The following is a 25,036-nucleotide window of genomic DNA, read 5'->3' as shown; positions in this document are numbered from 1 at the left end:
AACGCTTGTTTTAAAGCAATGAAAAAACATTGCTTTAAAACAAGCGTTCTGTGCACAGTGTTGTAGAATGGCGAAAAAAACCGCAAATTGGCGTTCATAAGAAGAAGAACAACACCAAAAATACAACAGGAGCGTAATATGTAGGAAATTGTCCACGCAACCTGCCACTGATGATGCCTTGCAGAAAATAAAGGCGAAACGCGTATGGCACTAAAATTGTGTTTTATTCAGTTGCTGTCAGACGGTCCATAAGTAAAAATTATTAATATACCGTAATATTACATGCAACTGAGGAAGACAGGACTATAAAAGTTGAAGATGTCTTTCAATATAACTGTTGTTGGATGAGGTATTCTTAAGATTTCATTGGGTCCTTCATACAAGTAAAAAACTCTTTCCCTATACTCGTTAATATTTTCACTCTTTAGATGGCTTTTCACCAAACCAACACGTAACACTAACTAACTTCTTTGTTACCCACAGAATGCAGCTGATATTTATTGAAAGATACCCACACTGGTTTACTGTTACTAGCAATGATATGCATCCTTTCCTTTGGTAAATGTATCAGTATCCCATAACTTACCATCCAATCCATACGCAAAAAAACTGATAAATTAGTATTAGCGACCAACAACATAGACTGCTGTACGGATATTCCTGAAATTCTAAATGTTAACAAAACCTACTTTTCTAACTTTGGTTCCTGTTAATCGTACTACTTACGCGTCAGTTACTGGGTAGGAAGGGGATTACTTTCCCGTAACTCTTTACATAAAAGGCTCACCTGACTACCTGTACCTAAAAGAAACTCCACTAATTGCATTTCGAACCTTCTATCGCTTTCCTCCTTTTCCATACGTAACTCCTCGCTTAAAAGGTCGTTGGCCTTGATACCTTACAAATGTATTTTTGTACCCCTTATAAGACCTGAAGTACTAAGTATTTCAGTCACTTCCTGTATGACTGCCCGATCATTAATTTTGACAAGGGCTGGCGTTACTAGCCTGAGCCTGAGTGTTGTTATCCTTTCTGTGTTCGAATAGGTGTCTTATTATTATTATTATTATTATTATTAGTATGTTTCTCATCGTTATGAAATTTCAAATTGTGGTTAATGTAGCTGTTCTCGTTGTATCCCCATATACCGAGCCCCCCCCCCCTCACCCCCCTCTATTCCTAGATCTCGAAAAATTTGAATCTCTATACCGTAATTATTACTCTTCTCCTTCTGGTGACACCTACCCTTCCCTTTTCTAGACGTAGTGGCCTCTCCGTTCCCCTGTACACAATTGGAAACTCTGGTTCCAGGTTTATCCTTTGCTTTATTAAAGTAGTCTAGCTCGTCCACAATTTCAGCAAGGGCTGAGTCTGGGTTCATCTCTCTCCGACTAACCATTCCCTAACATTGTAAGGTAAATGTTAATTAAAACTTCAATTAAATGTAGCTCGTTTACTGGATCATCTAGATACAACGTCTGATTCATGAGATACTCAATAAAAGATCTGTATCCACCCCATCTCTCATTGTACTTTTGTGAGCTGAATAATTCTAACCACATCGTCCTTTACGTATTTTCTCTCCAAGATAAAGGGAAGCACACCTTGAAAAGACTTCAGAAATATCATCAGATGCACCGATCCTTTTAGGCTTAAAACTCGGGAAATGATTCTCACTGTTCTTTATGCCTAAGATTAACTCCTCCATCCAATCCCATTTATTTGTTCCAGACTTATTAGTTGTTTCTTTGTCCTCCTGACTGATGACATGTAGACTTCTGATTCATTAATATCATTATGAATATATGACTCATTAGTATCCCTAGTACCATTCTTCTTTTTTGACATACTAACTTCCGGAAAAAACAAATCTACTTTCTTCAATTTTTCTATCACCCATCTTCGAGTTTTCTCTAAACTTGAATGCATATCTTCACTTAACTTTTCAATTTGACTTTTAACCTGATTCTGATTTTCAGAAACCTGTTCTGTGTGGGCTCACAGATGTTTCCTGAGAAACCTCTACATTTTCAAGAGCTGGTGGGAGTGTCTCCAGTCTGTTAAACTTCTTCTTTATAAGTTATTATGTGAGAATTAACTGTCTCATACTTAAGAGTCACATCACTTTTTCTATTAGACATCTCCGTTTTCTTCTCTAACAATTTATTCCTTAACGCAGATCTCTGCTGCTTTGCCCCCACCAAACCCTTTGTTAGAACCTTTTTCAAATCGCCCATAATCTTCTTTAACGTCTTTCGCCTCTCAAGAAATTGGGCTAACATATTTTTACTTTCTTCCTCTGTGGCGAAAATAGTACCCTTATCGTATTAAAATTATAATACTAAAGTAAGATCACTTACTCAATTATTCACTGTCAACTACCAAAACTTTCCCAACACTGGTGCTGCAGATAATAAATCAGGCCAACAGCAAATCCCTAACACCAAACCAATTTACTTGAACAATAATTGACAACACAGAAAAAAATTGTTCTGTTGTACTCAAGTATTTCTCCTATCTGCACTGAACTTCGACGTCTTCGTGGCAACTCGAAGGATTGCCGCCTTGGAAATCTCGAAGTCTCTCCACGATGTCTTATCGGGATCCACGCCACGCCCAAGCCCCCACTAGCACCAGGACAGACTTAAGACCCGGTTTTAATATCTAATATTGTTTCCCTTTCAGGAAAAAACCTTGGTTATAAATAACGAATTCAAAACATTCTGGTATTCCTCAATATTTATACTACTTACTATTATTAATCTTAATTCTGTTCAAAAGGTTCAAATGGCTCTGAGCACTATGGGACTCAACTGCTGAGGTCATTAGTCCCTTAGAACTTAGAACTAGTTAAACCTAACTAACCTAAGGACATCACACACATCCATGCCCGAGGCAGGATTCGAACCTGCGACCGTAGCGGTCTCGCGGTTCCAGACTGCAGCGCCAGAACCGCGCGGCCACTTTGGCCGGCCTTAATTCTGTGGTGAGATGAAGTTCCACACTTTTAAGGACAACTTGCCCACTGGGTTATACAATTAATGTTTCTACAAAACTGTTTTTATTACTAGTGCACTAGCGAAAAATAAATGTATCAAAATGTATTTGTATTAAATACATCTTTGGACACTGGGTCATCATAACACCTGAGAGGTGACAGGACGGATTAGATGATCATAGTACTTTTAATACTGGCAAAACTTTGGATACCATAAAGATGTAGAGAAATGCGTAAGAAATTCAACAATGCAGCCCCACTAAGGGTTGACTAACTACTCTGTAGGAACATAAGCAGTCGATGTTTTGCAAATCCTTAATCTTGCTCTACTGAACACAGACCCCTTATCTGAGCACAAATATACAAAACTTACTCACACTAGTTTGATAATCTTGTCTACTTTGTTTAGGCACCGCTATCTACGTGTTGTCTGAAGTTTTCAGAATTAGCTAGGTTTGATTGGTACGGTTAGTTTTATAACTGACATGCGTAAAGTGAAAGTACATATATATATACAGGGTGTTACAAAAAGGTACGGCCAAACTTTCAGGAAACATTCCTCACACACAAATAAAGAAAAGATGTTACGTGGACATGTGTCCGGAAACGCTTAATTTCCATGTTAGAGCTCATTTTAGTTTCGTCAGTGTGTACTGTACTTCCTCGATTCACCGCCAGTTGGCCCAATTGAAGAAAGGTAATGTTGACTTCAGTGCTTGTGTTGACATGCGACTCATTGCTCTACAGTACTAGCATCAAGCACATCAGTACGTAGCATCAACAGGTTAGTGTTCATCACGAACGTGGTTTTGCAGTCAGTGCAATGTTTACAAATGCGGAGTTGGCAGATGCCCATTTGATGTATGGATTAGCACGGGGCAATAGCCGTGGCGCGGTACGTTTGTATCGATACAGATTGCTAGAACGTAGGTGTCCCGACAGGAAGACGTTCGAAGCAATTGATCGGCGTCTTAGGGAGCACGGAACATTCCAGCCTATGACTCACGACTGGGGAAGACCTAGAACGACGAGGACACCTGCAATGGACGAGGCAACTCTTCGTGCAGTTGACGATAACCCTAATGTCAGCTTCAGAGAAGTTACTGCTGTACAAGGTAACGTTGACCACGTCACTGTATGGAGAGTGCTACGGGAGAACCAGTTGTTCCCGTACCATGTACAGCGTGTGCAGGCACTATCAGCAGCTGATTGGCCTCCACGGGTACACTTCTGCGAATGGTTCATCCAACAATGTGTCAATCCTCATTTCAGTGCAAATGTTCTCTTTACGGATGAGGCTTCATTCTAACGTGATCAAATTGTAAATTTTCACAATCAACATGTGTGGGCTGACGAGAATCCGCACGCAATTGTGCAATCACGTCATCAACACAGATTTTCTGTGAACGTTTGGGCAGGCATTATTGGTGATGTCTTGATTGGGCCCCATGTTCTTCCACCTACGCTCAATGGAGCACGTTATCATGATTTCATACGGGATACTCTACCTGTGCTGCTAGAACATGTGCCTTTACAAGTACGACACAACATGTGGTTCATGCACGATGGAGCTCCTGCACATTTCAGTCGAAGTGTTCGTACGCTTATCAACAACAGATTAGGTGACCGATGTATTGGTAGAGGCGGACCAATTCTATGGCCTCCACGCTCTCCTGACCTCAACCCTCTTGACTTTCATTTATGGGGTTATTTGAAAGCTCTTGTCTACGCAACCCCGGTACCAAATGTAGAGACTCTTCGTGCTCGTATTGTGGACGGCCGTGATACAACACGCCATTCTCCAGGGCTGCATCAGCGCATCAGGGATTCCATGCGACGGAGGGTGGATGCATGTATCCACGCTAACGGAGGACATTTTGAACATTTCCTGTAACAAAGTGTTTGAAGTCACGCTGGTACGTTCTGTTGCTGTGTGTTTCCATTCCATGATTAATGTGATTTGAAGAGAAGTAATAAAATGAGCTCTAACATGGAAAGTAAGCGTTTCCGGACACATGTCCACATCACATATTTTCTTTCTTTGTGTGTGAGGAATGTTTCCTGAAAGTTTGGCCTTACCTTTTTGTAACACCCTGTATATATATAAAGTAAAACTCCTTGCTCTATCGGGCCGCGCGGGATTAGCCCAGCGGTCTCAGGCGCTGCAGTCACGGACTGTGCGACTGGTCCCGGCGGAGTTCGAGTCCTCCCTCGGGCATGGGTGTGTGTGTTTGTCCTTAGGATGATTTAGGTTAAGTAGTGTGTAAGCTTAGGGACTTTTGACCTTAGCAGTTAAGTCCCATGGAGATTTCACACACATTTGAACATTTTTTTTTTGCTCTACCGGGTGGTTATAATTAAACTTTTCCTATTTAACACGTTATAACACGGAAACTAATTACCATAATAGTACCGAATTTGGTAGCATTAATGTCAAGGACATGGGGAAGAGAAATAATACAGAGTCAATTCAATTGAAACACTTTTAATGAGCTGCTACCGTACATCATGCCATTACATACTGGCACTATTGATGCTACACAAAAGGGGCTAAATATGGCGCCCATCAGTGTCCAGAAGAGTCTGAAAGTGCAGGATTGCCTTCTGCGCAGAAAACAAACCATGCCGCGCTTGATATGCTGTGCTTCACATCAGCGCATGTGTGAATGTTCCCCTCGGAAACCCTGTCCTTCAGGTAGCCAGAAATCACAGGGAGTGAGATCGTGCTGGCCAAGCATTTGGAAACGATCGGCTGATAATTCGATCGTTTCCAAATGTGTTTCGGAGAAGCAGGTGAACTTTACGAGCGATGTGCGGTGGGGCCTCATCTTGCATGACAACTGCTGAATTCAGTGCGTCTCTCCCCTGTGGGAGGGGTATGACATGCTAGCGAAACTTATAGCAGTGACGTTGGCCAGTCACACTACACGCCTTTGGTCTTTGAGCTCCAACCAGTTCAAAAAGGAATGGGACAATGATGAACGTAGCCGTGAAGCCACACCATATGGTGACGCGTTCACCATATAGAGGAACTTCATGCACAGTGGCTAGTAGTGAAGATCCCCACACTCGGTAGTTCTTTGTGTTCACCTCACTCGTCAGAGAAAAATGAGCTTCGTCTGTCCATAGGATGGTCAACTTCAATCCTTGCAAGTTAACACGTCGTTGTGCGTCTTGTGGTGCAAGCTGGTGTACAATATGCATTTTGTACGGATACCATTTTAGAATGGCTGAAGCATCTTCCGGACAGCGGACCAAGCTGGTGTACAATATGCATTTTGTACGGATACCATTTTAGAATGGCTGAAGCATCTTCCGGACAGCGGACCACGCAATGCTCAACTGTCGTGACAACACGCGCACTGCCTGACGGTCGGGAACTGCGCGCAGTGATTTCATCAACCACCTGTGGTGTAACCGGTCGTCGGCCTCTTCCCGGAGTGACGTCCAGTTCTCCAGTTGATTCGATCTTCTTCATCATTCTCCGCACAGCAGGTGGAGAAAGAGGACCCTCCCGTAATCCTTTCAGCGTCGATACTTTCGAAGTTCAGCTGCAGTATTACTGTTGTTTTGATAATAAAGCTTCACCGGTAATGCCCTGCTCCTTTTGTCCCAGCTTATGTTGACACGTCAACAAGTGCATTGCGACTGGTCAGGTGTGCGAGACTATGAATCACGATGACTGATCACGGCACCTGGTGGCCATAGTTAGAACTGGACTGTGGCGCTATGACGCATGGAAATCACGCACCCTATACTCTACACATTGTAAGGTCGGAAAACAAACTAGAAATATATCTGCCAACATTCGCTTATCAGTTATGCCAACATATGGATAAGCTACATCCTTAAGAATGTTCCCACAAGGTAAAGGAAACACCATTCGCTAGTAAAGATCTGCAAGATGAGACTCACCTTTTTGTGAGGAATGTCAAAGTGAAATCCAAAAAGCGCCTCCCTGCGAAGGCACCTATGAAGTCCTGGAGCGAAAACTAAAACATTTCGTTCTAAAAATTAAGGCCTTACCAACTAACATCGCACTTGACAGGCTGAAATCCGCCTACATCAAATGGTTCAAATGGCTCTGAGCACTATGGGACTTAACTTCTGAGGTCGTCAGTCCCCTAGAACTTAGAACTACTTAAACCTAACTAAGGACATCACATACATCCATGCCCGAGGCAGGATTCGAACCTGCGACTGTAGCGGTCGCGCGGTTCCAGACTGTAGCGCCTAGAACCGCTCGACCACTCCGGCCGGCCTGCCTACATCCTTGTGAACTCAAACGCCCGAATACAGGATAACCTACAGAACACTCCACCTGTGAATGGCTTTCCCTCGCCTCCAAGAGTCTCACCAAAGAAGGTTATCCAATTTGGTCGACTTTTGAAAGACCCCGAAAAGTTTAGTTACTTCAGTTACATGCTGAGGGGGAAGATGATGTATGGTTATGTTTATGTTCATAAGTTACAATCAGACTGTTCTACAATTCTGTAAATAATTATTCTTTGTGTTTACTTTACTTTTCTTTGAAAACAAATGCCATTTTGAAATGCACAGAGTAAGAGATCTAGTATCATCTGTTTTGTTCGTGTGCGATATTTGTATTGTAACAAATGGACAACTACTGTGTTTTGTGATTAATCTTTGTATAAAACTTCAAACTGTCCGTCCGCCACGTGAAAATTAACTCTCCAAGTTTTCTGAAACTAAATAATAATTTTTCCATCATACCTGCTTAGTGCTTTTAATCTTCTGCCGCGGTGGCAGTGATGATGGGTGTTGGTTTGCAGGCGGCCAGGTGCGATCGCCTGCAACCAGGCTGTCAGTGAACAAGACACACTGCACCTATTCATGGAGTTATGATCTGGGGTGCGGTTTATTATAGCAGCAGGAGTACTTTTGTGGTTATCCCACTTACCCTGACTGAAAATTTGTACCTCAATCTGGTGATTCGACCTGTTGTGCTGCCATTTATGAACAGCATTCCAGAGGATATTTTCCAACAGGATAACGCTCACCCACACACCGCTGTTGAAATCCAACATGCTCTACAGAGTGTCAACATGTTGCCTGGGCCTGCTCGGTCACCAGATCTATCTCCAATGGAGGTCATTGGGACATCTTCGGACGACAGCTCCGGCGTCATGAACATACAGCATTAACGGACACCGGATTGACCCACGAAGTGCAACATTCATGTAACTCCATCCCACAAACTGACGTCATGCACCCGTACAAAATAATGTCTGCGCACTTGCTTGGTTACGTTCAACATTCTGGCGGTTACATCAGTTATCGGTACACCAGCATTTCAAATTAGTTATGGTTTATCTCGCTCTTGCATTAATCTGCGATCTTACATTGTTAATCATTTAAGTATGTTGCCTAGAAAAATGTATTCCAGAAAATTTATTACTCAACAAATTATGGCTCTATTATAGGAAATACACTTTTCCAGTGTTCTTATGCAGACCATTGTACATAAAAATTGTTTTGGGTTAATGAAAGCCTAATGTTTTCTGCAACGCCTAGATATTTGCTTTGAATTAGCATTGCAAATAGGAACATACAGTAGTGGTAAGATGTTGGGGCATATCTCGTTTCTCTTCTGATTCTGCGTTGCAAACAATGCCGTGTTTCACGAGCATCAAATAAATTCGGAGGGACATTTAGTCCTGAAAGAGTCTAAGATGACCCGAAAACTATCTAAGCTTTGCATATTCAGTCGCGCGGGATTAGCCGAGCGGTCTTAGGGCGCTGCAGTCATGGACTGTGCGGCTGGTCCCGGCGGAGGTTCGAGTCCTCCCTCGGCCATGGGTGTGTGTGTGTTTGTCCTTAGGATAATTTAGGTTAAGTAGAGTGTAAGCTTAGGGACTGATGACCTTAGCAGTTAAGTCCCATAAGATTTCACACACATTTGAACATTTGTTTGCATATTCACGGTTGTGTGGTATTTGCGTATTCTTACATCTCCTGTTTCGTTGGTTAACATTACTGGCTATAGGTAAGTACCTCAAGTTTCGATTCCCTTCGACTCACATATATTTGTTGGGGTTCAAACGTTTAGAACAGAGCCTACGTCGCCACGTTGTCCTTAAAGAGAAAATAAGGAGTGTCACTGAACAACAATCTAGAGAAGTAAGTTCTATTGAAATGCGCCGCGCGGGGTAGCCACGCTGTCTTGAGCGCCTTGACACGGTTCGCGCGGCTCCCCCCGTCGGAGGTTCGAGTTCTCCCTCGGGCATGGATGTTTGTGTTGTCCTTATCGTAAGTTTAAGTTAGATTAAGTAGTGTGTAAGCCTAGGGACCGATGACCTCTGCAGTCCCATGGGAACTTACGACAGATTTCCAGATTTTTATTGAATGCCTTGCACCTGACTGAAAATCGCAGTGCATTTATTTACGCAGATAAGAGACTAGTCTCTGAAACAGTGTCGGTGCACTTTTGCTCTTACTGTGTGTGGGATACCTCATTATGTTGTGTCGAACCTCCTGCCCTGCGTATTGTAGCAACTCAACATGGCGTGGACTCAACCAGTTGGTAAAAGTCCCCTGCAGAAATATTGAGCCATGCTGCCTCTACAGCCATCCACAATTGCGAAAGTGTGTCCGGTACAGGTTTTTGTGCACGAACTGACCTCTCGATTATGTCCCATGAATGTTGGTTGGGATTCACATCGGGCGATCTAACTGGCCAAGTCATTCACTCGAATTGTCCAGAAAGCTCTTCAAACCAATTGCGAACAGTTGTCGCCCAGAGACATGGTGCATTGCCATCCATAAAAATTCCGTCGTCGTTTAGGAACTTGAAGTCCATGAATGGCTGCAAATGGTCTCCAAGTAGGCGAAGATTTCCAGTCAATGATCGGTTCAGTTGGCTCAGACGACCCAGTCCATGCCATGTAAACACAGTCCACACCATTCTGCGACCACTACTAGCTCGCACAGTGCCTTGTTGACAAGTTCGGTCCATGGCTTCATGGGATCTGTGCCACACTCTAACCCTATCATCAACTCTTACCAACTAGAATCGCGACTCATCGTAACGTAGTCTAGAATCCAGCTGATATACTCGTATTTTAGGTTGTCTAACGCAGAACAGATCCATTTTATGTAAGATAATCCGAGTACGACTGTAGATCTAAGCCTCCATTTTTCCCACTCCCTCCTTGCTGGGACGGCTGTAAACATTAACATAAATTTTAATTGTTGCACAAAACCACATAAATTGTTCTTCGTTTCCAGCAACAACGTGTTTCGAGAGTGAAAATCTCTCAGCTGTACGCTTTATTCAACAAACATCACAATTAAAAACCTTCTCCTATGCTCACGCCATAAAATATGAAATATAGACCATTATATAGTTGTCTTTGTCTTCCAGAACACAGCAAAGTTTGAAGTAAGATTAAAGTATTTAGGCTTATTATGGAAGAATATACTCTACCCGGCAAAAAATGAAGCACCCGGGAGATACAGCCCGATGTCAATGTAATTTCGTGCACGTACATATTATCGGTTGGAATGTTAATTATTAGAGTTGCAATTCTCTGTGACAGGTAGAACAAAGACCAGAGTACTTTAGTGTTGTTCGTGTTTTGAATTGTAGCTTGCCGTGATAGGGTATACAGGGTAGTCAGAAATAGTCTGAAAAGCTCGTAAGGGTTTTGCAGAATAGGTTGTGCGGAGAAATAATTGTTAAGAAAAACATTCGATACGTTGCGTCGCTTCCGAGTTAATTAGCATCGAAGTTAGCCAATCAGGCCATTATGCGCGCAGACTCAAGTAACCCACCAGAGACGGTGTCGGCAAACGTGTCCTTCGTTTGGTTTCCTAAAACCACACGAGAGAGCGATACAAAAATTGGAAGTGGTATGGTAGAAAGGATCGAACTCGAGCCAAAGGCTGAGCAGTCTTGTGGGCTATTATCTACGCTATGAGAAAAACGGACACTAATTGTATCTGGCGGGCCGCTTGAATTTTTTTGCGAGCACAAAGGTCTGAGTGGCTATCTTCAATGCTAACTGACTTGGAAACGGCGCAACGTATCGGTTTTTTTCTTGACAATTATTCCTCAGCACAACCTATCCAGCAACACCCGTGCAAGCAATTGAGACTCTCTCTGACCATCCTGTATAAGGGGCGTGAAAAGTCTCAGACGTTGAGAGAGCACTGGAGGACACGGAGAAGATGTGTACTTGTGAGAGTCATCGTTAGCAGCACTTGACAGAATTTGAATGGTCTCGTTGTGGGTCTCCATTTGGCCGATTGGTCGAATCGTGCAGTATCCACAATTGTGGGACATTCGGATGTAACATTGGTCCGATGTTGGATTGCGTGGGAACGTGAGAGTAGGCATACGCATCGTCAAGGTTCCGGTAGACCACGTCTGACCAACATGGGAGGATCCCCGCATTGTGCACTTGCACATTGTAACCCCTTCACATCTTGCCATCCGAGAACTAGGAATGGACTGCCTGCAACATCCTGTGTCTTCCTGCCCCATTGGTTAGAGATTAGCGGCAGCTGGGCTAGAGAATTACAGTTCCATACTTAGACTGCTTTTAATACCATAACACAAACTGCTGTGTGTGAGTGGTGCCGTGACTGGGAAGCATGGGCTGCTGATGAATGCTGTCGTATTGTGTTCAGCAATGAGTCGTGGTTCTGCTTTACCCCAAGTGACCATTGTTGACGAGTATGTTGGTGACTCGGGGAGAGGTCTCATTCTTTCAGTATTTCGGGGAGGCAGAGCGAAGTTACTCCTGGCTGTCTGTGACGTACCACTGTCCGTCAGACGTTCCTGTCACAACCAACATAAACCTGAAGTCATGATTCCCCACATACTTCGGTATCTCTATGCACACAATTTGCAATATACCAAATTTTTCTTAGTAATCGTGTAAATAGGTCTGCGGGAATCATGAGGAAAACCATCACAGTCAATCGTCTATCAGATCGCAATTTTTAGCCTATTTGTTGAACGATTTCATCAATCTGTACAGTGGGCGCGCGGCAAAGATAACACTGTATTCATGCAATCTCAAGCAAGGACATGACGTTTCAAAAATATTCGTCCTATTTCAGAAGACTATAACTAGACATGAATGAGGACAGAAATACGATATTGCTGTGCCTGTGTTGTTACGAAGAACGATGCATTGTTCCTTCGGACATACATGCACGCAGCTGTTATGAATTGCATGAAATCCAGAATGAGATTTTCACTCTGCAGCGGAGTGTGCGCTGATATGAAACTTCCTGGCAGATTAAAACTGTGTGCCCGACCGAGACTCGAACTCGGGACCTTTGCCTTTCGCGGGCAAGTGCTCTACCATCTGAGCTACCGAAGCACGACTCACGCCCGGTACTCACAGCCTTACTTCTGCCAGTATCTCGTCTCCTACCTTCCAAACTTTACAGAAGCTCTCCTGCGAAACTTGCAGAACTAGCACTCCTGAAAGAAAGGATATTGCGGAGACATGGCTTAGCCACAGCCTGGGGGAGGTTTCCAGAATGAGATTTTCACTCTGCAGCGGAGTGCGCGCTGATATGAAACTTCATGGCAGATTAAAACTGTGTGCCCGACCGAGACTCGAACTCGGGACCTTTGCCTTTCGCGGGCAAGTGCTCTACCATCTGAGCTACCGAAGCACGACTCACGCCCGGTACTCACAGCCTTACTTCTGCCAGTATCTCGTCTCCTACCTTCCAAACTTTACAGAAACTTTACAGAAGTTTTAATCTGCCAGGAAGTTTCAATTGCATGAAATGTATTCGCAGTTGCGAATACGAACAACCATCAGCGTGCGTGTCCGAAGGAACATCGTATCATTCTTCTTACCAACACAGGCACAGAAATGTCGTATTTATGCGTCGCTATGAGGCAGCAACTTTCAGGTAAAATGTCCTCCCCTGTACAAGAATTACATAACGTGCATATGAGAACAGGTTATGCCGCAGGAACGACGACTTACGGTTGTTTGGGTCTGGCCGTGAGTCGTACACGAATAGCCGAAGCTGTCAACGTGACCACACGCGTAAAGCGGGAAATCCGCGTTCGGGTCCCGGTCCGAAACAAATTTTCAGTGTCGTCATTTCTGTCATTCCCTTATACAGCGGATGGTTGCAGAAATTGGGGACAAGTTTTTCCTTATGCATCGAAACTAAAATTTTACCGTGGCGCCAGCTGAAACTGCAGGTAAATGTGGTTGCTCGTTTCCTTCTGCAGGAAGACTTGGCAGGATGTAGCCATTGTACATGACCGCTGGAAGCGGTGGTCACGAGCATGCACAGTCGCAAGAAGGCTGGGCTCCGGATGGCTACGGACAATGCTGACTGGGAAGACCATCGCGCTCGTCGTATGGCTCTGCAATTGGACCAGCACCACAGTGACACAATGGACTGGTACAAACCGGTTACTTCACGAGCAGCTCCGATCCAGACGCCCTGTAACGTGCATTCCTCTGATCCCGAACCCCCGCCATTTGCCACTTCAGTTGTGTCAAGCGAGAGCTCATTGGAGGTCAGGATGGAGGTCTGTTGTGTTTTCTGATGACATCTGGTTCTGCCTCGGTGCCAGTGACGGCCGTGTATTGGTTAGAGGAGGGCCAGATGGGGGCCTACAACCAACCTCTCTGCGTGCTAGACACACTGGACCAACACTTGCAGTTATGGTTGGGAGTGCAATTTCGTATGACAGCAGGAGCACGCTTGCGGTTATCCCACGCAGGCTGACAGCAAATTGCTGCATCAGTCTGGCGATTCGACCTGTTGAGCTGGCATTCGTGAACAGCATTCACCGGGGTAATGCTCGCCCACATATCGCTGTTTTGTAACCCAACATGCTCTACAGAGTGTCGACATGTTGTCTTGGTCTGTTCAAAATGTGTGTGAAATCTTATGGGACTTAACTGCTAAGGTTATCAGTCCCTAAGCTTACATACTACTTAACCTAAATTATCCTAAGGACAAACACAGACACCCATGCCCGAGGGAGGACTCGAACCTCTGCCGGAACCAGCGTCACAGTCCATGACTGCTGCGCCCGAGACCGCTCGGCTAAGCCCGCACGGCTGTCTTGGCCTACTCGATCACTATATCTGTCTCCAATCGAGCACATATGGGACATCATCAGACATCTCCAACGTCACCCACCAACAATGTTAACCGTTTACATATTGACGGACCTAGTGCAACAGGCATGGATCTCCATCCCACAAATTGACAATACGACGCATGCACGTTTGCATGTATGCATTCGACATTCTGCCCTTCACACCGGATATTAATGTACCATCATCTCACATTCGCGATGGTTATTTCGCGCTAACATTGACCTGTGATCTTGCAATGTTAAGCACTTAAATATATTACCTTTACAAATATATTCCCGAAATTTCATGGCTCTACATTAATTATTTTTGGTGTTGCGATTTTTTCCCGTCAGTGTTTAATACTTGACTTGTTAGTGTATTAAACCAATAACATAAGATTATACCTCTTAATGAGTGTATTATGACAACTTTTCAAATTTTTATATTCTGTGAATACTGTAAGAAAAATTGAAAATCAAATTTTTGTTGCCCCTGGAAGCTGTTAGAAAGGCAAATTGCAATGGGAACTGTGCCGCGGGTTAGCTGTTTGGGTAATAGTGATGAGCTTCGTCAATGATGAGTCAGTCTAATGGGAGTGTATGGATCTCTCATTACAGCACTGAAATTTTTTTGTGGGGTTGCCAGAAAGACTACGTCTGTGTGTCTCACTTTCCGTCAACTTGGGTGAACTGTGACGCCGTATAACAATAGGAGAGAACGCAGTCACTTGAGACATCCGTCCAGTGGAAGGCACATTGAGACCTTTGTGAAACCTCAATGCAGAGTTATCTTATACGCCAGGTGGTTATTAGCGGGGTTGTTGATGGTGGTATTTTCGTACATAACATTGATAAAACTGTAAAAAAACACGAGTTTTACAACAGCCCGAGATGCGCGTCTGGGTAGGGAATGAAATGTGCGAGAGGCGTTCAATAAGTAATGCAACACATTTTTTCTCAGCCTATTTCGGTTGAGAAGTTGTGGGAAATCGGGGATTATTCCCGCTTCAGCCCCTATAGTTTCATGAATTTTCGACTGGTGGCGGGGCTATACCTGGCCTTCAAAATGGCGTCCGTAAGGAGATGCGTTCCATGCAGAGAGCTGTCATTGAGTGTCTTTTGGCGCAAAACCGAAGCGTCACAGATATTCATAGGCGCTTGCAGAACGTCTATGGAGACGTGGCAGTGAACAGAAGCACGGCGTGTTTTTGATCGAGGGGCCTGTCATCATTGCAACAAGGTCGCGCAAACCTGCCCGATCACCCGCGTGCCGGCAAGCCGCACAAAATTCTGCAGTGTTGGAACGTGCAGAAATCAGTCGTGGTGATCGACGAATCACAGTCAAACACACCGCTGCACAGAGGGACGTTTCTGTTGCCAATACTGACACATTAGTCCATCAGTTGGGGTACTCAACGGTGGTTGCCCGCTGGGTTCCTCGTCGCCTAACACAAGGCCATGAAGTGCAACGAAATTGGGGAATTCCCTGCGCGTTACAAGGCTGACCGTGACAATCATTTGCTGAACATCGTCACAGGTTATGAAACATGGGTTTATCATTTCGAATCGGAAACAAAACGGTGATCCATAGAGTGGCGCCACACCACCTTTCGCGCGAAGAAAAAGTTCAATGTCTCATCCTCAGCTGGAAATGGCATGACGACAGTGTTCTGCGACTCTGAAGGGGTTATTATGTGCGATGGTACAACGATCATCTCAGAAGTGTATTGTGCCACTCTCAGGAAAATGAAGAAACTTCGGCCGGCCGAAGTGGCCGCGCGGTTCTGGCGCTGCAGTCTGGAACCGCGAGACCGCTACGGCCGCAGGTTCGAATCCTGCCTCGGGCATGGATGTTTGTGATGTCCTTAGGTTAGTTAGGTTTAACTAGTTCTAAGTTCTAGGGGACTAATGACCTCAGCAGTTGAGTCCCATAGTGCTCAGAGCCATTTGAACCATTTGAAGAAACTTCAGCGTATTCGTCGTTACAAAAATGCAAACAGACTTCTCCTTCTCCATGACAACGCAAAGTCTCACATAGAGCAGCGCACCCGAGAAAGGCTTACACATCTTCATTGGACTGTTCTTCCTCATTCACCCTACAGCCCGGATCTCGCACCTTCCGATTTATATCTGTTTGGCCCAAGGAAGGATGTACTCCGTGGGAAACTGTACGTGAATGATGGGGAGGTTATTGATACAGCAAGACGTTGGCTCCGATGTCGACAAGTATAGTGGTACACTTCGGGCCCTCAGGCCCTACAAGTATGGCGACGTAAGGCCGTCACATTGAACGGAAATTATGTTGGAAAATAGGGTTTTGTAGTCAAAAGAGTGGGGAATAATATGGTGTATTGGAATCCTGAATAAAACCAATAATGAAGTAGTTAAGTACTCCATAAGAGGAATTTTGGTGACGATATTGACATATTCAGAACGTTCTGCAGAGTGAAAAACAACATAGCCTTAGATAATAATTCCTTGGACATTTTGCGGGAAAGTCTGCACTATTCAGCAGGTTTAATTTCCAAGAGGCTTCCAACAAAACTCGGAAAACTGATTGGCATTCCCCAAGTCTTCATATCCAAACTGAAAGGTTTCCTTCTGCACAGTTCTTCAATTTTCTGCATAGTGGCCATAGAAGTTCAAACATATGTTGTACTGTGACACCACCTTCTTTACCCATTCTTCAAAGAATGGTGCTGCCTGCTGCTAGAGCCATTTGTTTATAGAATCTTTGAACTATCCGTCGGTCTTGAAGTTCTGAGTAACCAACCAGGACTTAATCTTGGCGAAGAGGGGAAAGACGCTCGGTGCCAAACCCGTACTATGAGGACGTTTCCAGAATGAAACTTTCATTCTGCGGCGGACTTTGCGCTGACATGAAACTTCTTGTTAGATTAAAACTGTGTGCCGGTCCGGCACATAGTTTTAATCTGCAAAGAAGTGTTATACGGAGGATGTTGACAAATCTTCTAGCCACAAAGCTGGACTTTATCCTTCGTTCGTTTCGCCGTATGGGTTCACGCATTGTCAGGAAGGAGAATGATTTCTTCGGTAATCGTACCGTCCCGTTTGTTTTGAACTGACCTTTGGAGTTTCGTAAGAGTTTCGTAGTTTGTGATGTCAATATTCTCACGCGTTATTCTCATAAAATGTGTTGTTAGAATTCTTTTGCGATCCTGAAAAGCTGTAAGCGCTATTTCGCTGTTTCGCAACGTCTGCTTAGATTTTTGGGCTTATTGGAAGAGTAAGTGTGCATCCATTTTTTGGATTGCTACTTAGCTTCATAGCTCAAGTACTGCATCCATGTCTCGCCTGCAACCACGATTCCGTTTCTAAATCCACCCCTCTTCGTGGTAGCGCTGAAGGAATGTTAAGCAGGACTCGTTGTTTCAGTTTTGTGAACATCGGTTAGGCATTTTGGTACCCACTGCACACATAACTTACGGTACCTAACCTCTCTGCAGCAGTGAACAGGATTGTCCTTGAAATCCGAGTCACGTCTTCAGAAGCTCGGAAATGTGAACCAACTTCGGGCATGCATAATTTGGTCAACATGCAACATCGGTCATATTTGAATGCCTTTCTCAACCACTTTCATCATGCACATCTGTATGACCAGCCTTAATTTTCTGCTCCACTCATTAACAACACACATCACTCATAACCCGATGCCCATATACAAGACATGGATATCGGTGTCAGTGATCCTGATTGCAGGAAGCGAATCACAGAACGTTTCTCGCGAATGGTTGGAGAAGCAATAACGTCATCCATTTCAGTAGCTTGCTGCTTACACACTGACAAACTCAAGAGAATGCTGCCTGACGCAAAGTTACCTTCAGGGTTTCCTGGCTCAACCACGCTGTTCCATGAAGCGAGAAGCATTTGTATATTTTTAAGACTTTCAAGCCAGCGCGAGCCATCGGTAGCACAAGCTGGACCCTCCCATGGGGCAGCTTGTACCACCTGTGGCTCACGCTCGACTCTGCGAATTATGCTACCAGCAATGCACGAAAGTATGATGTATTACGTACCGGCCAGTCGCAGCTAACAACTGTGTATACGTTTTGCGTGACCCTTGAATGAGAGAGCAATCTGAACAAATGAGATATCACATGTTGTTATGGTCTTCAGTCCTGAGACTGGTTTGATGCAGCTCTCCATGCTACTCTATCCTGTGCAAGCTTCTTCATCTCCCAGTACCTACTGCAGCCTACATCCTTCTGAATCAGCTTAGTGTATTGATCTCTTGGTCTCCCTCTACGATTTTTACCCTGCACGCTGCCCTCCAATACTAAATTGGTGATCCCTCGATGTCTCAGAACATGTCCTACCAACCGATCCCTTCTTCTAGTCAAGTTGTGCCACAAGCTCCTCTTCTCCCCAATTCTATTCAATACCTCCTCATTAGTTATGTGATCTACCCATCTAATCTTCAGCATTCTTCTGTACCACTACATTTCAAAGGCTTCTATTCTCTTTTTGTCTAAACTGTTTATCGTCCACGTTTCACTTCCACACATGGCTACACTCCATACAAATACTTTCAGAAACGACTTCCTGACATTTAAATCTATACTCGATGTTAACTAATTTTTCTTCTTCAGAAACGCTTTCCTTGCCATTGCCAGTCTACATTTTATATCCTCTCTACTTCGACCATCATCAGTTATTTTGCTCCCCAAATAGCAAAACTCCTTTACTACTTTAAGTGTCTCATTTCCTTATCTAATTCGCTCAGCATCACCCGACTTAATTCGACTATATCCCATTATCCTCGTTTTGCGTTTGTTGATGTTCATCTTATACCCTCCTTTCAAGACACTGTCGATTCCATTCAACTGCTCTTCCAAGTCATTTGCTGTCTCTGACAGAATTACAATGTCATCGACGAACCTCAAAGCTTTTATTTCTTCTCCATGGATTTTAATACCTACTCCGAACTTTTCTTTAGTTTCCTTTATTGCTTGCTCAATATACAGATTGAATAACATCGGGGATAGGCTACAACCGTGTCTCACTCCCTTCCCAACCACTGCTTCCCTTTCACACCCCTCGACTCTTATAACTGCCATCTGGTTTCTGTACAAATTGTAAATAGCCTTTCGCTCCCTGTATTTTACCCCTGTCACCTTCAGAGTTTGAAAGAAAGTATTCCAATCAACATTGTCAAAAGCTTTCTCTAAGTCTACAAATGCTAGAAACGTAGGTTTGCCTTTCCTTAATCTTTCTTCTAAGATAAGTCGTAGGGTCAGTATTGCCTCACGTGTTCCAACATTCCTACGGAATCCAAACTGATCTTCCCCGAGGTCGGCTTCTATCAGTTTTTCCATTCGTCTGTAAAGAATGCGCGTTAGTGTTTTCCAGCTGTGCCTTGTTAAACTGATAGTTCGGTAGTTTTCACATCTGTCAACACCTGCTTTCTTTGGGATTGGAATTATTATATTCTTCTTGAAGAGTGAGGGTATTTCGCCTGTCTCATAAATCTTGCTCACCAGATGGTAGAGTTTTGTCAGGACTGGCTCTCCCAAGGCTGTCAGTAGATATCATATAATTTGTGGTTAATCTGGTCTAACATTGTTTTATGTGGTACCCTGTTGTTATAAAAGAATGGAGTTCCAAAATAAAAGGTCAGTATATTGAAATAGTAGCCTAGGGAGTTCGAACATGACAGCCGCCCCACAGTGAGAAAGAGGAAAAGCAGCGCCGACAGATGGAAGATGCAGGAAAGCATGAATACCCGCACCGCTCTACAGCGAGAAACTATGCTCAGCGCCGGCGTTAACAGGCAATGGAACCCCGTTGCTGTCAACCATTTCTATGCATAAATTTGGAATTTGGCTCAAAGGTGCCTATAACTTCCCTCTGTATTGGTGTAAAAGCGTGGTACCCTGCGATGTCACTCTCGGAGAAGCTTCAAACATCAGAGTGTCGACACATCTCAGAAGTTTATGCGAGCTGTAATGTGAATTCATGATGCTGCATTCGCACCTAATTCCACTAAAATTCTGCCAACGCCACCGTGGACGTATCGCAGAACGGGAAGATCGTCACAGCCCCTCTTAACGATATTTCATCCCTTCTTTCGACGCTTCTTCGGTGGAGGTCAGAACTGCGACATTCAGCGTTGAAATCAAGCCTAGTGTAACATTTCAGACACACCGCCGCTCAAAATCGACACGAAAAGGCCGCTGGGGGTGGAATAAAGAGAATCACACCCTTCGATTGGGGTGTTGATTTCCACACATTTGCCGGCTTGTGTGGCCGAGCGGTTCTAGGCGCTTCAGTCTGGAGCCGCGCGACCGCTACGGTCACAGGTTCGAATCGTGCCTCGGGCATGGATGTGTGTGATGTCCTTAAGTTAGTTAAGTTTAAGTAGTTCTAAGTTCTAGGGGACTAATGACCTCAGATGTTAAGTCCCATAGTGCTCAGAGCCATTTGAGCCACACATTTCGCAGAGCGATGAAGAGCAGGACAACGTTCTTGATAACGTTCGACACTGCTGCCACTCCCCGCGTGTTTCAACCCTTCTCTAAGGACATCGTGGGGCTGCACCATAATTGAGCGTGATCCAACTCCTTTGGAGTGTAGTGTGACCACAGTTTTTTTTTCTCTGGAACACATCGTGGAACCATTAGGGACCGTTAAAACCATTCGATGAAATTTGAACGTGATCCGAAGCAGGAAAGGATGTTTATGCGTTTTCAGCCCTCCTGTGGCGTGGTCACGGGGGTTGGAGGGGACATTAAAATGTTCATGTACAAAACTGGCTCTCCTTTCCTGAACACGTTGAAAATATGACTGTCAGGAACTTCGATACCAATTCAGCCTCGCGGCTGCTCTAGTACCCGGGAGTTGGGTAATCCCTTCGACACACCTTGGAAGCAATTTGCCTACCTTGCAGAGTTCGAGGTGCCGCGCTGCTGAATTAATGTCGTAGTTTCTCACAGGTATATTTTTAATGTGCTCATCAAAGGTGGATGGGTGGCGTGCCGAACTGGAGGTTCTTAAAGGAAGCGTTTTTGCCGATTTATTCATGTGCATTTTAATGTTGCTCCCCCCCACCCTACCCGTGATCACGCCACAGGAGTGCCCGAAACAGGAGGGCTGAAAAAGTATAAACACGCTTCTCTGCTTCCGATCAGGTTCAGATTCTGTCGAGTAGTTTTTGACGGGCCTTTGTGGTTCCACCCTCTGTACCAGAGCAAAAACTGCGGCCGTACTTCACTCAAAAGGAGTCGGATCACGTTAGGTCGGGTTGCAGTCTCACAGTGTCCTTACAAGGGAACCTCCCCGTCGCACCCCCCTCAGATTTAGTTATAAGTTGGCACAGTGGATAGGCCTTGAAAAACGGAACATATGTCAATCGAGAAAACAGGAAGAAGTTGTGTGGAACTATGAAAAAAATAAGCGAAATATACAAACTGAGTAGTCTATGTGCAAGATAGGCAACATGAAGGAGAGTGTGAGCTTAGGAGCGCCGTGGTCCCGTGGCTAGCGTGAGCAGCTGCGGAACGAGAGGTCCTTGGTTCAAGTCTTCCCTCGAGTGCAAAGTTTACATTCTTTATTTTCGCAAAGTTATGATCTGTCCGTTCGTTCATTGACGTCTCTGATCACTGTAATAAGTTCAGAGTCTGTGTTTTGCAACCGCACCGCAAAACAGTGCGATTAGTAGACGAAAGGACGTGCCTCTCCAATGGGAACCGAAAACATTTGATCGCAAGGTCATAGGTCAACCGATTCCTCCACAGGAAAACACGTCTGATATATTCTATACGACACTGGTGACGGCATGTGCGTCACATGACAGGAATATGTTGTCGACCCACCTAACTTGTACACTTGGCGCATGGGTAAAAAGATTCTTCTACCTTGCCCGATTTAGGTTTTCTTGTGGATGTGATAATCACTCCCAAAAAAGTGATGAAAACATAACGGACGGACAGATAATAATTGTCTGAAAATAAAAAATTAAACCTTTCACTCGACGGAGGACTTGAAAGAACCAAGGACCTCTCGTTCCGCAGCTGCCCACACTAACCGCGGGACCACGGCGCTCCTGAGCTCACCTTATCCGTGATGTTCCCTATCTTGCGCATGGACTACTCAATTTGTATATTTTGCTTATTTTTTTTTCATAGTTCCACATAACTTCTTCCTGTTTCCTCGATTGATCTGTGTTCAGTTTTTCAAGGCCAATCCACTGTGCCAGCTTATAACTAAATCTGTGGGGGGGGGGGGGGGGGGGTGCGATGGGGAGGTTCCCTTGTTAGAGTTGGGTTGAAATGCACAGGAGTGGCAGCAGTGTAGTATGTTGTCAAGTACGCTGCCCCGCTGCTCAGCGCTCTGCGAACAGTCGTTTTCGACCGCGAAATGTGTGGGAATCATCATCCCAAGGGAAAGAGGGCTTTCCTTGGCACCCTTTATTCCACCCCATGTGGATTGCGAGCGGCGGTGTGTCTGGAATGTGTTCCTCAGCCACTTATAATAAAACAGCGTGATTTCAACGCTCGGTAGATATTCTAACCTCCATCGCAGAGGCGTCAAAGGAAGAGATGAAATATGGACAAGAGAGGATGTGACGACCTTCCCAATTGTGACGTCCCTTCCCTCCTTCTTCACTCACCGGGAGGAGACGCGACTCGTAACGATGTTCGTCCCCGTCGGTGTGACGTGGAACAGCACCCGTAACCCTCGTAAGAACACAACTCCTCACGTGGCTTAGAAATATTCTGTTATCTGTCCGCAACAGTCTTCCCAGCTTGTGCGAACTGGTAAACTGCAATCGTTTATTTTTATTTTTATGCCCGGTTAGTTCTGTGATGAAATAAAATCTTGATTCTTGATTTCATCATTACGGTCGTTTTTCACATCATACAAAGCGAGGATGAAATTTTGCTGTCTACTATTCCGTTGCTACGGCGTTTCTACGTCCAGTTATTAACAACGGTCCGACGTAACTCCAGAGATAACTTATGTTGGAGTAAATGTTTTTTTAATACGCCGTAATACTTTTTTAAACTAATCACTCTTCACTGTTCATTATTCATGTACTCACTTAGTCACTTAAAATGTTTAAAAAGTCAATCAACTTGCATTAATACACATTGTATTGTCCGTTTAATGAGTTAGGCGACACGTAAGATTTACCTTTTGACTCAGATTTTATTGTTCTTTTCCAACACACGCACACCGATATGTCATGCAAGATTAACTTCAGTTCAGTAATAGTGACGCTGATGACACCTTTGGACTAATCAGGGTATTTGTCTTTCTTCATGTCTTCGTTTGATTGTGTCCTACTCAAGACTACGACTCGTTTTTCTGTCGTTGATCCATTGATCTCAAGGTTCATCAGTACGAAGGCTAAGTCCGATAAACCATATCACTCAATTGAAGTCTAACACTCGTCTTACTATACCGTCGCGATGAGAATGGTAAAGATTAACTTTCTTCAGTCGAATGACTGAGCAATACTTCAACCTCTATCTCACGAATTATCAAACTTACAAAACTGAAACAATCTAATAGTGTTTGCATCCAGACAACTATCGCAAAAGTGCTCTAGAGCGACTCAAGAGCAACTAAATGACTGAACATTTCCATATCCGAGTTGCATTGTAGTCGCATTGAATTTCCTTTTCGATGCGGCTACAACTCTCTTTCATGGTAAATGTTACCTTTGACTGAATTACTTTCTCGGATTTAGCCTCCGTTCATATGATGTAGTATTTATTCTATAGATGTTTGATAAAGAATCTACGATAATCCTTTCCTTTTATCTCCCCTTTTTGTATGCTATTCTCAGCATTTGAATGATACAGGTGTTAATCAAAATATTACCAGTGTAGATTTTATCGTCAATAGTTGCCGTCACTGTATAGATGACTCGCTTCCCTACTTTCAGCTTCCACTAAATTTGTCAATTGGGGGTTTTCTGTCCTTGGGGATTTACACACTGTGTGACACATCTACATTGGCTTTAGGCAGAACTACACTACTGGCCATTAATGTTGCTACACCACGAAGATGACGTGCTACAGACGCGAAATTTGACCGACAGGAAGAATATACTGTGATATGCAAATGATTAGTTTTTCAGACCATTCACACAAGGTTGGCGCCGGTAGCGACACCTACAACGTGCTGTCATGAGGGAAGTTTCCAACCGATTTCTCATACACAAACAGCAGTTGACTGGCGTGCCTGGTGAAACGTTGATGTGATGCCTCTTGTAAGGAGGAGAAATGCGTACCATCACGTTTCCGACTTCGATAAAGGTCGGATTGTAGCCTATCGCGATTGCCGTTTATCGTATCGCGACACTGCTGCTCGCGTTGATCGAGATCCAATGACTGTTAGCAGAATATGGAATCGGTGGCTTCAGGACGGTAATACGGAACGCCGTGCTGGATCCCAACGGCCTCGTATCACTAGCAGTCGAGATGACAGGCATCTTATCCGCATGGCTGTAACGGATCGTGCAGCCACATCTCGATCCCTGAGTCAACAGATGGGGACGTTTGCAAGACAACAACCATCTGCACGAACAGTTCGACGACGTTTGCAGCAGCATGGACTATCAGCTCGGAGACCGTGGCTGCGGTTACCCTTGACGCTGCATCACAGACAGGAGCGCCTGCGATGGTGTACTCAACGACGAACCTGGGTGCACGAATGGCAGAACGTCATTTTTTCGGATGAATCCAGGTTCTGTTTACAGCATCATGATGGTCGCATCCGTGTTTGGCGGCATCGCGGTGAACGCACATTGGAAGCGTGTATTCGTCATCGCTATACTGGCGTATCACCGGCGTGTGGTATGGGGTGCCATTGGTTACACGTCTCCGTCACCTGCTGTTCGCATTGACGGCATTTTGAACAGTGCACGTTACATTTCAGATGTGTTACGACCCGTGGCTCTACTCTTCATTCGATCC

At 44.5% G+C, this 25,036-nt stretch overlaps 1 protein-coding gene across 3 annotated transcripts in view; it reads left to right on the top strand.

The window, feature by feature from the left end:
- Positions 1-25,036, top strand: part of LOC126178231 (uncharacterized) — a 401,103-nt gene that overhangs the window by 372,011 nt on the left and 4,056 nt on the right. The gene's annotated exons all lie outside the window — the stretch shown is intronic.

This window comes from Schistocerca cancellata, chromosome 1 (genome assembly GCF_023864275.1).
Source record: "Schistocerca cancellata isolate TAMUIC-IGC-003103 chromosome 1, iqSchCanc2.1, whole genome shotgun sequence".
Lineage (NCBI taxonomy): Eukaryota > Metazoa > Arthropoda > Insecta > Orthoptera > Acrididae > Schistocerca > Schistocerca cancellata.
The sequence above is the reverse complement of the archived record's forward strand: the minus strand, read 5'-3'. Positions and strand labels throughout refer to the sequence as shown.